This window comes from Rhinolophus hipposideros, assembly GCF_964194185.1.
Source record: "Rhinolophus hipposideros genome assembly, chromosome: 16".
Lineage (NCBI taxonomy): Eukaryota > Metazoa > Chordata > Mammalia > Chiroptera > Rhinolophidae > Rhinolophus > Rhinolophus hipposideros.
The window spans coordinates 34,135,076-34,148,105 of record NC_138062.1 but is presented as its reverse complement, the minus strand read 5'-3'; the positions used below and the strand labels follow the sequence as shown (position 1 = coordinate 34,148,105).

General features: G+C 36.2%; 1 protein-coding gene across 2 annotated transcripts in view; it reads left to right on the top strand.

The window, feature by feature from the left end:
• GALNTL6 (polypeptide N-acetylgalactosaminyltransferase like 6) overlaps positions 1-13,030 on the top strand; it is a 964,301-nt gene that overhangs the window by 320,260 nt on the left and 631,011 nt on the right. Inside the window, exon 2 of one of the 2 annotated variants that reach the window (XM_081077651.1) lies at positions 6,195-6,285. The exons of the other annotated variant lie outside the window; for it this stretch is intronic. The gene's annotated coding sequence lies outside the window, so the exon portion shown is untranslated. The remainder of the gene's footprint in view (positions 1-6,194; positions 6,286-13,030) is intronic. 2 annotated transcript variants of the gene reach the window in all.

Sequence of the window (13,030 nt, the reverse complement as noted above, 5' to 3'; positions counted from 1 at the left end):
AAAACACAATTCAACAGAGTAAATTTCAAGATATAATTGGCTTTATTAAACAATACATGAATCAAGCAGCATCCCATCTAGAAACTAGATGGAGTCCCTGAGGGACTGTGCAAAATGGAAGATTTTTATAGGAAGAAGGGAGGGGCAAGCTATTAACAAAAGAAAAGGATTATTTTAGATCAAGACAACTTCTTTTGGAGGAGGAAAGAAGGGTAAGAGTTTTTATCATGCAGATTATCTCTGCTTTTTATGGGGGATGGAGTGGGAGGACATGATAGATATCAATGAGGTATCACCGGTGTTAACCAGAAAATTCCAAACTGGTTGATTAAGAGTATGATTTGGGGAGAGGTTGAAACAGTAATTAAGTCAGATATTAAATCTAGGTTCGATATCATGGGCTTTAGCACAACTGATGCCATTCTGGCCCTGTGATTTTCCTTTTCACGGTTAGTTAAGTTTTGGTTGGAGACTCCATTTTGGCCTGTTATTTGTTTTCTTTCTTTTTCTTTTTTTCCCTTTCCTTTTTTTTTTTTTTTTTTTAACTATAGTTTCTGACAAACAGTCCTCTAAAAGTCATATCCTTTTTCCTCTATAGGTAAGATGTTGCCAGTCACCATAATGATATTGTGATTTATAAGAAACATGTTTGGTCATTCAAAAGACCAAAAAATATGTATCTGGTATATATTTGGTTTTCATCCATTGGTTCATCATCAGTTCCTGACTTCTAGCTCCCAAACCCCTTGGGACTTCCTTAGTAATAAGAGAAATAGGAACATCTTATTGTTATAAAAGGTTGTTATAAAAGGTGGTCCCCTGTCCTCAGTTCCTAAAATCATTTCAAAGCCATAAAGGTAAAATGGGCGTCTTGGTATTTATAACTATCCACCTTTAACCACTGAGTTTATGTTAGTGAGGTGACTTCTAGAAATCCTCTAAAGATGGGGACTGGATGCCTGGGAAACAAACCATGAATAGAAGGTTGGAAACTTCAGTCTCTTTCCCTGATTTACCAAGAAGGGAAAGGGGTTGGACATTGAATCAATCACTAATGGCCAAATTTTTAATCAGTCATGCCTATGTATGCAATGGAGCCTCCATAAATTCTTAGCGCTTCCAGGGCCGTGAACCACAATGTTCCCACCTGACACTATGCCGGGCTTTCCAAAGTCCACAGAAATAGAAGCTCCTTTGTTTGGGACTCCACCCTATGTATCTCTTCATCTTGCTGTTTTGTTAAATACTTTAATATCTTTTGTAATAAATGTGTTACCTAGTGAGTAAAGAAAGGGGTTTCCTGAGTTCTGCGAGCCACTCAAGCAAATTAATCAAACCTAAGGAGGTGGTTATGGGAACCTCTGATTTATAGCCAGTCAGTGACAAACACCTGAGCTTGCAACTGGCATCTGAAGGGAATGGCAGTCCGGTAAGACTGAGCTTTTAACCTGCGGAATCTTATGATATCTCCAGGTAGATAATGTCAGAATTGAATTGAATTGTAAGACACACAACTTGTGTAAGATAATCGCTTGATGATATGGGGAAAGACTCCTACACATTGGAATTGGGTGTCAACCCTTAACACTCACTCTTGCTCTGGCTTCTTTCAAGATTTTTTCTTTATCTTTGGTTTTCTGAAGTTTGAATATGATATGGCTAGGTGTAGAAAGTTGTTTCGTTTTGTTTTGTTTTTGCTATTTGTCCTGCTTATTATTCTCTTTGCATCTTGGATCTTTGATTTGGTGTCTGTCATTAATTTTGGAAAATTGTTAGTAATTGTTAATTCAAATATCTCTTCTCTGACAGTTCTTGGATGTTCCTTTATTTAAAATTATTTTTCTCTGAATTTCAGTTTGGGAAATTTCTATTGGTATATCGTTAGGCTTACTGACTCTTCTTTTTTGACCCTGTCCTCTCTATTGATGATGTTCAAAAACAATTGTCAGTTCTAGTAATCTGTTTGATTTCTAGCATTGATTCTTTCTCAGAGCTTCAAGGTTTGTTTACATTTCTCATATATTTTGGTATATTGTCTAGTTTTTCCATTGGAATCCTAAGGATGATCATTATAGTTATTTTAAATTTACTGTGTGATAAATTCCAAAATCTATGTTATATCTGAATTTTGCTCTAATGTTTGCTTTGTCACTTCAGACTGTGGTGAAACGTTTTTGTTCTTGTTATTTTTGTTTTATATTTCAGCATGCCTTGCAAATTTTTGTTGTTGTTGTTGTTGAAAGCCATACATGATGTATTAGGTAATAAGAACTGATAAATAGGCCTTGACTCTAAGGTTTGTGATAATCTGGTAGGAGCTGAGCCATATTTAATGTTTACCGTAGCTGTACATGCCAGAAACCTCAAGTTCCTGTAGTGCTCCTGTCTTGGTCTCCTTTCTGTTTTGGGGCTTCTCTAAGAACTCTCCAGATAGAACCTGTGTCTTTCAATTCTAACGCACTATTATATATCTGCCCTGATTGTGTTAGGATAAGGTATGGGGGAGGGGAAGTGTCCTATTATTAAGATTAAATCCCAGTCTTTTTCTGGGCCTTTTCCTGGAATATAACCTTCACAAGGGTTTCTTAGGTTCCTCCTGCCCCCTTAGGTGATCCAGGAAAACTGGAGTAGACTGGAATCCTCAGGGAAATATCCTTTCCTGGAGTTGGATAAGGCACTGGTAAAGTCTTTCTTCTGGAGAGCTGTCATTTGTTATGGAGAATACTGCAGGCATGTTTTACAGTTTATTTTCCTCTCCCCCTGACAGAAGAATCAGGAGGGGGATCTTCTTCGGTCTTCACCATGATGATCTACTATGGTTCCTGGAGGTAAAACCCAGGAAATGATGGAGATTTCCTAGGACTGCAGCCCCAGCAGTTTCTGATTTTCAGTCTAGTTCATCCTTAGCTTACATCAATTCATCATGATTCACACTTAATTATTGCATTTATGGCTCTTGCAGCTTTTGCTCCAAGTAAATAGAACTTAGCTGTGACTCTGGATTTCCCTGTCTCTAGATTTCTGGGTGATGGTTTCCCATGCAACCTCATTCAGTTCTCTGATGCATCCAAGAAAAGTGGTAGATTTTTCAGTGTGTTCAGCTTTATTTTTGTTGTAAAGGCAAGACTGACAACTGTCGAACTTTTTACAGATGAACTGAAAACAGAAATTGTTTATGGTCATGTTTTTTTACAATGCATTTCTAGAGTCATTATATTAGAAAATATTTGAAAAGTCTGAGTATCTATAACAGTTGGAAAGCCAGAATGTTCAAGACTAAATGAAGTGATCTATTTTTCCAGGTACATAGGGTTGCCAATTTTTACAAATTGTTATCCTGTAATAGTTGATTGTGTTTGACAAAGTATTAGCTTAAAAACCTATTATTGTTAAACTATATTAAACATGAAAATGCAGTTAAATCCTCAATCAATTGAATATATATTGATGCAGTCACTGTGCGCTATGTAGTATAATGGATGTTTTACAAGTAAATCTTGTCCTCATCTTAAAAGTATATGACTGTAAGTTTTATTGTTCCCATTTTATACATTAAGAAAGGGAAACATTGAAATGTGTACTCGTAACCACTAATTTTTTGCTTCCCTAAAGAATCAGAAATTTCCTATCTATTACAGATATTTGGGACGGTAGAAAGACATGTGTTAGAGTTTAGCCCAAGTCAAATGTATAGATTAGGTCACTATGCAATCAGAAATAGTATCTCAGATTATACAATATGTCTTGTATATCTGTTGTTAAAGCATATAGATAAAAGAGTAACCCTGATTATAAAAGAAAAATATTTTGTTGTATTTTTCCTCCTTGGCAACTCTACTTATTATTAATATAAAATATCTCCTTCACTTATAGTTTTCCATACACCAAAGTCAGTAAAGTAGAATAAATTGCATTGTTGTGCAGTTGACATCATTCACACAGAAATGATAAATACTACATAGATTTCTGTTTTGTATCATAAACAAATGCAGAATCTTTTTCAACGATAATATGCTATTAAATCTCATATCTATATTTTATAAAATAGGTTGTCTTAAACTTAGTTCTAATTTTTAAAAAAACTTTTTTGACTGTAAGCTCTAATTATAATAACCAAAGTTGCTTTCCAGTAAGTAAATTATTTTCAAAGTACAGAGTAGATACCAGGAAAACATAATGATGTATTGTCTTTCATGTCTACAATTTGTTGAACAAAATACTCTAAATTAAGAGCTTAGAAAACGTCTTTCCTGGTATTTAAAATAATTAGCTGTGAAAGTCGTGGTCCGAGACCCTTTTAAGATTTACACTTTAAGTGCTTTCTCTTCCACTTGTCAAGTCTTGACATTTTATCATTTGGTATTTAAAGAAGTGGAGATTAACCTCCTCCCCACAAACACTGTAAACAAATTCTGTTTATGCTAGGTAATCAATATGTTTAAAAGCAACCTGGTTTGGATATTCAAAAACATTGACACTCCTGCCTGAAAAGATGTTTGCTCACCCACATAAATAAAGGTCTCTATATTGAAATAAAATACTGTGTGTAAGTAATTTTTGTAAGTGAAATTGTCCAGTGGGAAAGGTATTTTCATTCACCCAGTAAATCCAATTACCTACTAGGTACTCTATCTACCTACTAAGTCTTAGGAACTCTAAATTTAGTGTGTTCCAGACTCAACTCACCTCTGCCTTATTTTTTCCCACCATAATACTTAATGTAAAAAGACCTAATTGAACATAATGTTATATAGTTTACTTGTTTATTGTTCATTTTTGATATCACATTTCTAGAATGTAAGCTATGTAAGCTCCTCAAGGGCATGAATCTTCTGTATCAATCACTCATAAGTACCTAGAACAATGTCAGGCACATATTAGATGCTCAATTAATATTGGTTCAATGACTGAGTGTCTCTTTTTATAAGAATGTAAGGTCCCAGAGAGTTGAAATTTTGTCTGGCTGTCAAGTATATTTCCAGTGTCAGAGCAGGCATTCAATAAATACTTGTTGGCAGATCAGTTGGATGGCGGATTGAATAAGAGTATAAGAACATCAAAATATTGATAGTAGAAGGGAAACATGGTATAAATATTTTCTACTCTCTATCTCTAAGCAACTGACTTACCAATGATCCATCTTACATGAATTTACTTAAATTGTGATACTTCTGAAGATAAATATTTGTTAAATTTTTGATAACTTACAATGACTGTTAACCTTTTTACTAAATTTTCCTGAAGATTGAATTAGCTTGCAACACAAATTCAGCTAGTAAGACAAGCAGTCTAAAAACACGTTGTTTGAGCCTTTCAAATATGAAGTTTGCATATTCAATTGTCTTCACTGTTTAGCACAATCTTCTTCAAATAAAAGTGTAAAATTATCACTATAAAAGCCATTTAAAATTCTAACAATACTAAAACTAGAAAAGTCTCATTGAAGGTGATGTTGAGGTCTCATCTACATTTATATGCATATGGCTGATGCAATGATAATTGTAGTTATTGTGACAATGATAATAAGTATAGGCAAACTGAGCATATGCTTATACAGTGATATTTTAGGAGTTCAAAACCAATGACTGAGCCATGCTATAGTCTAATCATGTCTTAATTATAAACTAATTCTATATTCTCAGTTGCATTTCTGGATTTAGGGCTATTCTATTGTTCATTTTGTTAGTAGATACATAAAAGCACCTGGGTGACATACAACCTGGAGAAAGAACTGACATTCAATTTGTTTTCTTTGTCACTATCACACTTCTGACAAAAGATCTTTGCTTTTTCTCTCTAATCCTCATTCCATCTTGCTGTGTTATATGTTTCCCATTAGACTTAGCAGAGTGAGTTCAGATTAATAAGAAAATAGTCACATTTTAAGATAATACTGATTCTGGAGAACAACTGAGGATGCTATGTTTTTCCTTGAAGAATTGATAGGGTGGAATTCTAGAGGCACCATATGATGTCCTTCTGAAGAAAATTTCAGGGGGTCAGGAAACCCAATCTTAATACCTCCAGAAAACTGCAAGAGTTTGGATGCTCCATCTCCAGGGGGCCAGGTGATCCTTGAAGGTTAATATAATATGTTTTTTTTGACATGATCTTTCTTTTCTTTTAAATTTTCACAGAAATGCTGTCCACTTCTATACTAAGTTGTCTTTATTGTTTTTTATCTTTTCCTTTAGGAATGAATCACAGAGAGAATACTTTGAAATGGGAATACATCTTAGAAAATGTGTCATTTTTCTAACGTGCTGATCTGAATATTTCTACAAGGTATGCTGCTGCATAGCAATCAAAAATGTGGAGGGCTTTCCTGCTGAGTTACCATGTTTCCATCATGATGGAAGAAAGTAGAAATTATAGTAATTTTGAGGGTCAGTCACACAACTATCCTACTTCATATGCTTAAATGGAAATATAGTATGTCAGCTGGAACATGGCTCATGCTGAGTTCTTAACCCTATTTAATATCAGGGAGGTTTTTACCAGGCACATTCAGTTAATTGTATTTAACTAAAAAACTTACTCTTAAGGATGTCCTTAATTCACAATAGTTTGATAGTGATCTCTCTGGTTCCTTACTAACAGAAGTTCTCTTTATTAGCAATAATTCTGGTTATCATGTTAATAAAATTTATGAAGTAACAATACAGAAAAAAAAGTTAAAACAATATTTTATTTTCCCTTTCTTTTTCAGCCACCCAGACGTGTGTCTGTTCTAAACAGGGAGGCATTTTCAGAAATCTTTCACAAACATGCCAGAAATCATAAAATGAAGGTCATGTCACCTTTGTCCATGCAAACAAATGATGTTTAATTAATTTCAGAAAGGTTGGAGCAGAAAGCAAGAGATGTCTCAAATTGTGTGTTCTTTTTGTATTACATGAACATAGTCATTTAAAATAAAATGGTATTATTATAACATGAGTATGATAGCAGCCTTTTTTTGCGTGCAAATCAGCCCCGTAGAGAAATATGTATAATAAAACTAACCATTGCTATATGACAAAATTTCATCCTGGAAGTGTGTGGTCAACGTACCTGTATCCTCAGGAACACATGATCTTTTGTCTGGGAATCTGAGCATCGAGCCATTCAATTGTTTTGTCTTTTTTATGCTCAAAATGAAATGCAGGGAGCTATTTATTTATTTACCAGAACCAAGTCTTCCTCTGACTTTCTCACTTTCGCAGATCTCCTCACCAGTACCGCCTCACTGTTTGTAACTAGTGATAACTAGCTATAACGACCTGCCCAGCCACTCTGTAGAGATGCTATGTGAGGTTTATTAAAATGATACATGAAGAAGTATTCTGTGCTCTCAGGAGTTGAGATACTAACACAAATACAAAGGATAAATATATAAGCTCAGGGTTTAGGTAATCCCTGTCAAATTTACACCAGATAAAAGACAATACCATCAATTTCTGAGGCACACTGACTGAGATCATGATTAAGTTTGTGGCATAAACCTGGCCATTGGTTTAGGAAAGGCGACTGCAGCCTTCATATTCCAAAGACATGATCCTACAGTATGTTTTATAAATATTTAAATTTGTTTAAAATTTTAAAATCAAGGTATTCTATATAGCAACCCAGATTCTGTTGAGAAAATTTTAAGATCTTAAAATAAGAGCCGAACTTAATAGTCCTATGTTCTGCTTCATTCATCTGAGTTCCTTTTTTTTTTTAAAGTTTATTGGGGTGACAATGGTTAGTAAAGTTACCTAGGTTTCAGGTGTGTAATACATCATCTATATATCACATTGTGTGTTCTTAACCCTATTTCTGACAAAGTCAAGAGGATGGACTGTAGGTTTTAGTGATCCATACCAGCTCAAGGCTTATTTTGTTTTATTAACAATGTCATAACTGAGAATTTATACAGAATGTAAAGAACAAGACAGTTCTATTCACTAAAAAATGGCATTTTATGTTTTGACACTAGCTTATCAGTATGTTTTAGAAGTATAGGAAAATGCAGAACATTATCTATATATTTTTCTAGGCCCATTGCATGCTCTGTAGTTCCATTCAAACTTAGAAAGAAAAAGGATGTTAGAGCAACAACAAAACTAACTTGTACATAACATTTAATATATTAGTTTCCAGTCTGAGAGCTTTAATGACTCCTTATTGCTCAATGGATAAAATCTAAAGAAAGTCCTGTGTATGAATTTTTATTTTTTGGCTTCACCTTATCTCTTTATTCCCTAAAATAAAAATAAAATGACTTTATAGTGTTTGAATAAATGAATAATCAGAGAATAATAAAAAGTTTCCACATTTGTTTATTTTAAGTAATTCATAAGATTTAAAGGCGGACTGACTAAGTTCAAATTCTAGTTTGCCACTTAGAGGGAATGTAGATTTCCCGCATATGGTTTAAAGTTTTAATTTATGTCTTCTGGCCCTGGATCCGGAGGACTTCCACTGCATCACATTGTCTTCCAAGGAACTAGTATAGCAGTAGGTATATGGTTGGTTGTGAGAATTAAAATCCAGTGGTTATTAATTTTTAAATCCTAAGATTGGTTTTAGAATGTAATTTTTTTCTTGATAGAGATTCACAAATGTGTCTTTTCAATGTCATCAGCATCTGTACTAAATATTGTAATAAAACTGCTCTAATTTAGAAGCAGGGGTGTATATTTTTATTCATCTGGGGTTTCCAGACTGATAGTCCCTGGGAGGTTTTTTTTTACAATTATTTAAAAGTTAGTAACAGTGGTCAGGTCTCACAGGAGTTCAACATTTCCTAGAGTGGTACACCCTAGTTTCTCACCCATTTTTGTCACATGTCTGACCCCAGAAGTTGTATGAGTTTGCTACCTCTAGTAAACACATTGTCTATGAGTAATGTTTTACCCTTGGAAACTTTTTCTCATGACCCATTCTCAAGTATATTATTTTTTAATAGGCTCTGAGATTCAGCTTTAGCTATTACATATGATTTCTACTTAATGAATTCTGTCTCTTCCATCCCTGATATTTTTTCAAGTTGATTATTTGTAGTGACATTACAATGAATAAAAAGTCTACAAGGTGAAAAATAGAAAGGGTGCTCAGAAATAAATGGCCGACTTAATGATGGATCTGAAATATATGCCTCATGAAAGTACAATACTCTTTACATTTATTTTACAAGGTCATAGATAATGGATCTGTACTACTGTAATCATACAGAGGGCACATGATATAACCCAGAAGAGAAGCAAATGGATCTGGACACCGGAGATTGCTCATGTGAAATGAAAGGTCAGAATACTGATGGGCCATTTACTGGATGGTTAAGCTTTCAGAAACAAGGTAGTTCTATACAAATGGACTGGGATTCATTTAGGTTTATTCACCCACCTCTTTGGCAGGTGAGAAGGATGCAAACACACCTAATCTTTATTTTGGTCATCAGTCCTCAATGTGAAAAAGATTCTTCAGTAGGTCATGGTGAATACTTTGTGAATGAGTCTGACATGCTTTCTTAATGTAATAATAGTGTCAATTTGCTAGTCATGAATTAGTGGTTCTCAAACTTTAGTAAGCCTCAGAGTTACCAGGAGAACTTTTTAAAACAGATTTCTGTGTCTCTCTTCTCTCAAAGTTTCTGATTTAACCAGTATGTGTTAGGACTGGGGAATTGTTTTTCTAACTAGTTTCCAGGTGATGGTGGGGCTGCTCATTTGTGAGTAGCACCGAAATAGGTAAGAGGTATTAGTGTAGCAAATCCTCAGATAGCCTTTATTAAAGTGCGGTATCAGATGGTCTGCTTTAACTGTTTCAGGCAGTAAACAGCAATCACCTGGCACACTTTCTCCTACTTACAATTTCTGATACCCTGGCACAACCATGTCAATTTTTTCACCCTTATTCTCTGATAGGTTTCTATATTTTTAGACACCATGTGTATATTACTGTTCTGACTTTTTTGTTTTTCATTTTGGTGTTATCTGTTGTTTTTCCTATTGTATAAAATGTGTATTTAAGAATATTATTCCATTCTTTCCCTCAACCTCCAGTATAGTTATAGCACCAATTTTTGTCAAACCAATATTTAGGTAAGAGTATTCATATCTGAATCAAATAGTGTGCTATAATTACACTGTCTTTCTTGTACATTGTTTTTTCCTCTTGTCTTATGAATTGTCCCACTTTTCATTCCCTTAATTTTTTATATATGCAGCAGTAATTCATCCCAATCTCTTTGGAAGAATTGTTAATTCTCCTTTCAACGTGTTTTGTTTTTTTTGTTTGTTTGTTTGTTTTTTAATAAGCAAAAAATAACTTTGTCTCTCTACTTGGTTTTTTTTGTGTGTGTTTGTTTTTTAATCACAAAGACATTCTTTCTAGAGCTGCTTTTCATCGCCCTTGTACATTGAAGACTGGATGATCTCTAGGCTGGCTGCCCTTTTGCTACCTCCCTTCAATGATATACCATTTGGCCTCTGACTCTCTTAATTCTTCTTTTTTTATTTTTTTTTCCTGTTTCTTAATAGGGTTCCTTTGACCTTCATTTTGTCTTAATTATTCTATGCTTGCTATCTTATTTTTGCTTTCCAAGAGCTGCTACTTTTTTTCCCTCTAAATGTTCCTTTTTAAAAAAAATTCTGTTTCTATGGAGGACCATTTTTCTTAAGATTCTTTAATGAAATTTAGATTTTTGGGGGAGGAAGGTTTTTCATTTAATTTTGTTTGCTTTTTTAAAAATTACAGTTGACATACAATGTTACTTTAGTTTCAGTTGTACAACATAGTAATTTGACACTTACATAACTTACAAAGTGAACTCCCCGATAAATCTAGTACTCGTCTGACAGCATACATAGTTACTACAATATTACTGACTGTATTCCTGTTATGCAGGGCATCATGCGGGATCTCTGGTCACGCTCCCCGCATAAGAACGCAGGATATGGCTAGGCCAAAAAGGAACACCCACAGAGCCATAGATAGGGGAGTCATACTGCCATATTCTCGCTGGTGACTGGGTTGGAGACATAAGAAGCAGGAGCCACATCCACAACCCATCGTCCGTTTCTCTGTAATCCGTAATCCACACTCCACCACGCCACTACACCACCACTTTGCTAGCTTAGCCGCCATCTTCTTGCCAGCCCCCCATTTTCTGCTAGCGTAGCCACGGCAGTTATATTAGTGGCCAATGGCTCACTGGTTACAGCTGACGCCAACTAGCCACAGCTGATGGCCATCCAATCACAGTTGATGGCCATTTACTACCCGAGTGAGCAGCTTTCCATGTGAGGGCGAGAGCCTGAAAACTGCACTCCTGGGTCTGTCCCCACAATTCCTTATGCTATAATTTGCAAGCCCATGACTATTTTATAACTATCAATTTATGCTTCTTAATCCCTTCCCCATTTTCACTCATCCCCCCAACCTCCCACCCACCTGGCAACCATCAAAATGTTCTCTATGAGTTTGTTTCTGTTCTGTTTGTTTGTTATTTTGCTTTTTAGATTCCACATATAAGTGAAAACCTATGGTAGTTGTCTTTCTCTGTCTGACTTATTCAATTAGCATAATACCCTCCAGGTCCATCCATGATATTGCAGATGGCAAAATGTATTTTTTTTTATGGCTGAATAATATTGCATTGTATATACATACCACTTCTTTATCCATTTATCTATTGATGGACACTTAGGTTGCTTCCATGTCTCAGCTATTGTAAATAATAGTACAATGAATATATGGATGCATGTGTCTTTTTGAATTCAGCAGGCCACTGGAGGTGTTGGTTCTGGGGCCTTTTTGGAGAGGCTCTGGTGCAGGCCCAGTCCAGCCACTGCCTGTGCCCTGCCCAGGGCCACTTGGTATGAGCTACAGTGATCTTCAGATGGTTGCCACGTGTGCTGGGCTTGGAGATGCCTGGGAGATGCTACACTGCAAACTGAGACCAGCTGCTGCTCGTACTGGGCTTGGGGCTGCTAAGCAAGAGATACAGGGCCCACTAAGGCCAGTTGGTGCTTTTTTGCCATTTTTGAAGCTTTGAGAGATTTTAGGAGAGTCTGCAGTATGATCCAATACAAACCATTTGTATGGAAAAGCCACTGGAAGCTACCAGGGTGGGCATGCAAGTTAGGTGGCATGGGGTCTCAGGGGAGCACCAGGATAGGGAAAACAGTATTAGCCAGGTTGATGGAGACTCATCATATAGGGCACCCGCCTGCATGTGCAAGCTGCGTGGAGGGAGTGCTTACCAAAGGACCAATGGCTGGTGCCAGCACTTCCCTCTGGGAGGAAGCTGCCCCCCCAGCCTTCGTTCTGAAGACAGACAATTCAATTCCTCCCAATATGTCCCTGCTGCCCCAGTGCTGGAGCTAGGAGCAAGTGAGTCCATCAGCAAGTAAGTCTGTGTGCAGGCCCTTTAAGAGGAGCGCCTGAATTGCAACTGCCCTCATCTCACTCAGCCACAATATCTAGTGGTTTTTACAGCCAGAAGTTATGGGGACTTCTTTTTCCAGCACTGGCACACTGGGCTGGGGAGCCTAGTGAGGGTCTGGGACCCCTTGCTCGTCAAGAGGGACATCCACGGCTGAGATATCCCTCCTGATTTTTATCTGCCATACGCAGGTTTAGGACTAGCCCATTCCGTGTCTCCATTCCTCCTACAAGACTCAATGTGTCTTCTAATGTATGTCTTTAATTGTAGGACTTCTGTACAGTTGTACTTCAGGCACTTCACAATGATGGTTCTTCTGTAGGTTAGCGGTAATTTTGATGTGTTCCTGGAAGAGGTGAGCTCTGCATTTACCTACTCTGCCATCTTGATTGGAAGCTTGGGAGAAGTTTTCCTCTGAGCCTTACATTGCTTCTGTTTCCTTTAAATTTTTGTAACTTTTGTTTATTTTGGCCTCTGAATTTTATGTTAAAAGTTTTCTCAAATGTCTGGTAATCCTTAGATACTTGATTATATCTTATGAGTGAAAGAGTAAAAATACTACTCTGATGTTTTATGTGTAGAGGTGGACTTCCCTTGCAGTTACTGAGTGTGTATACC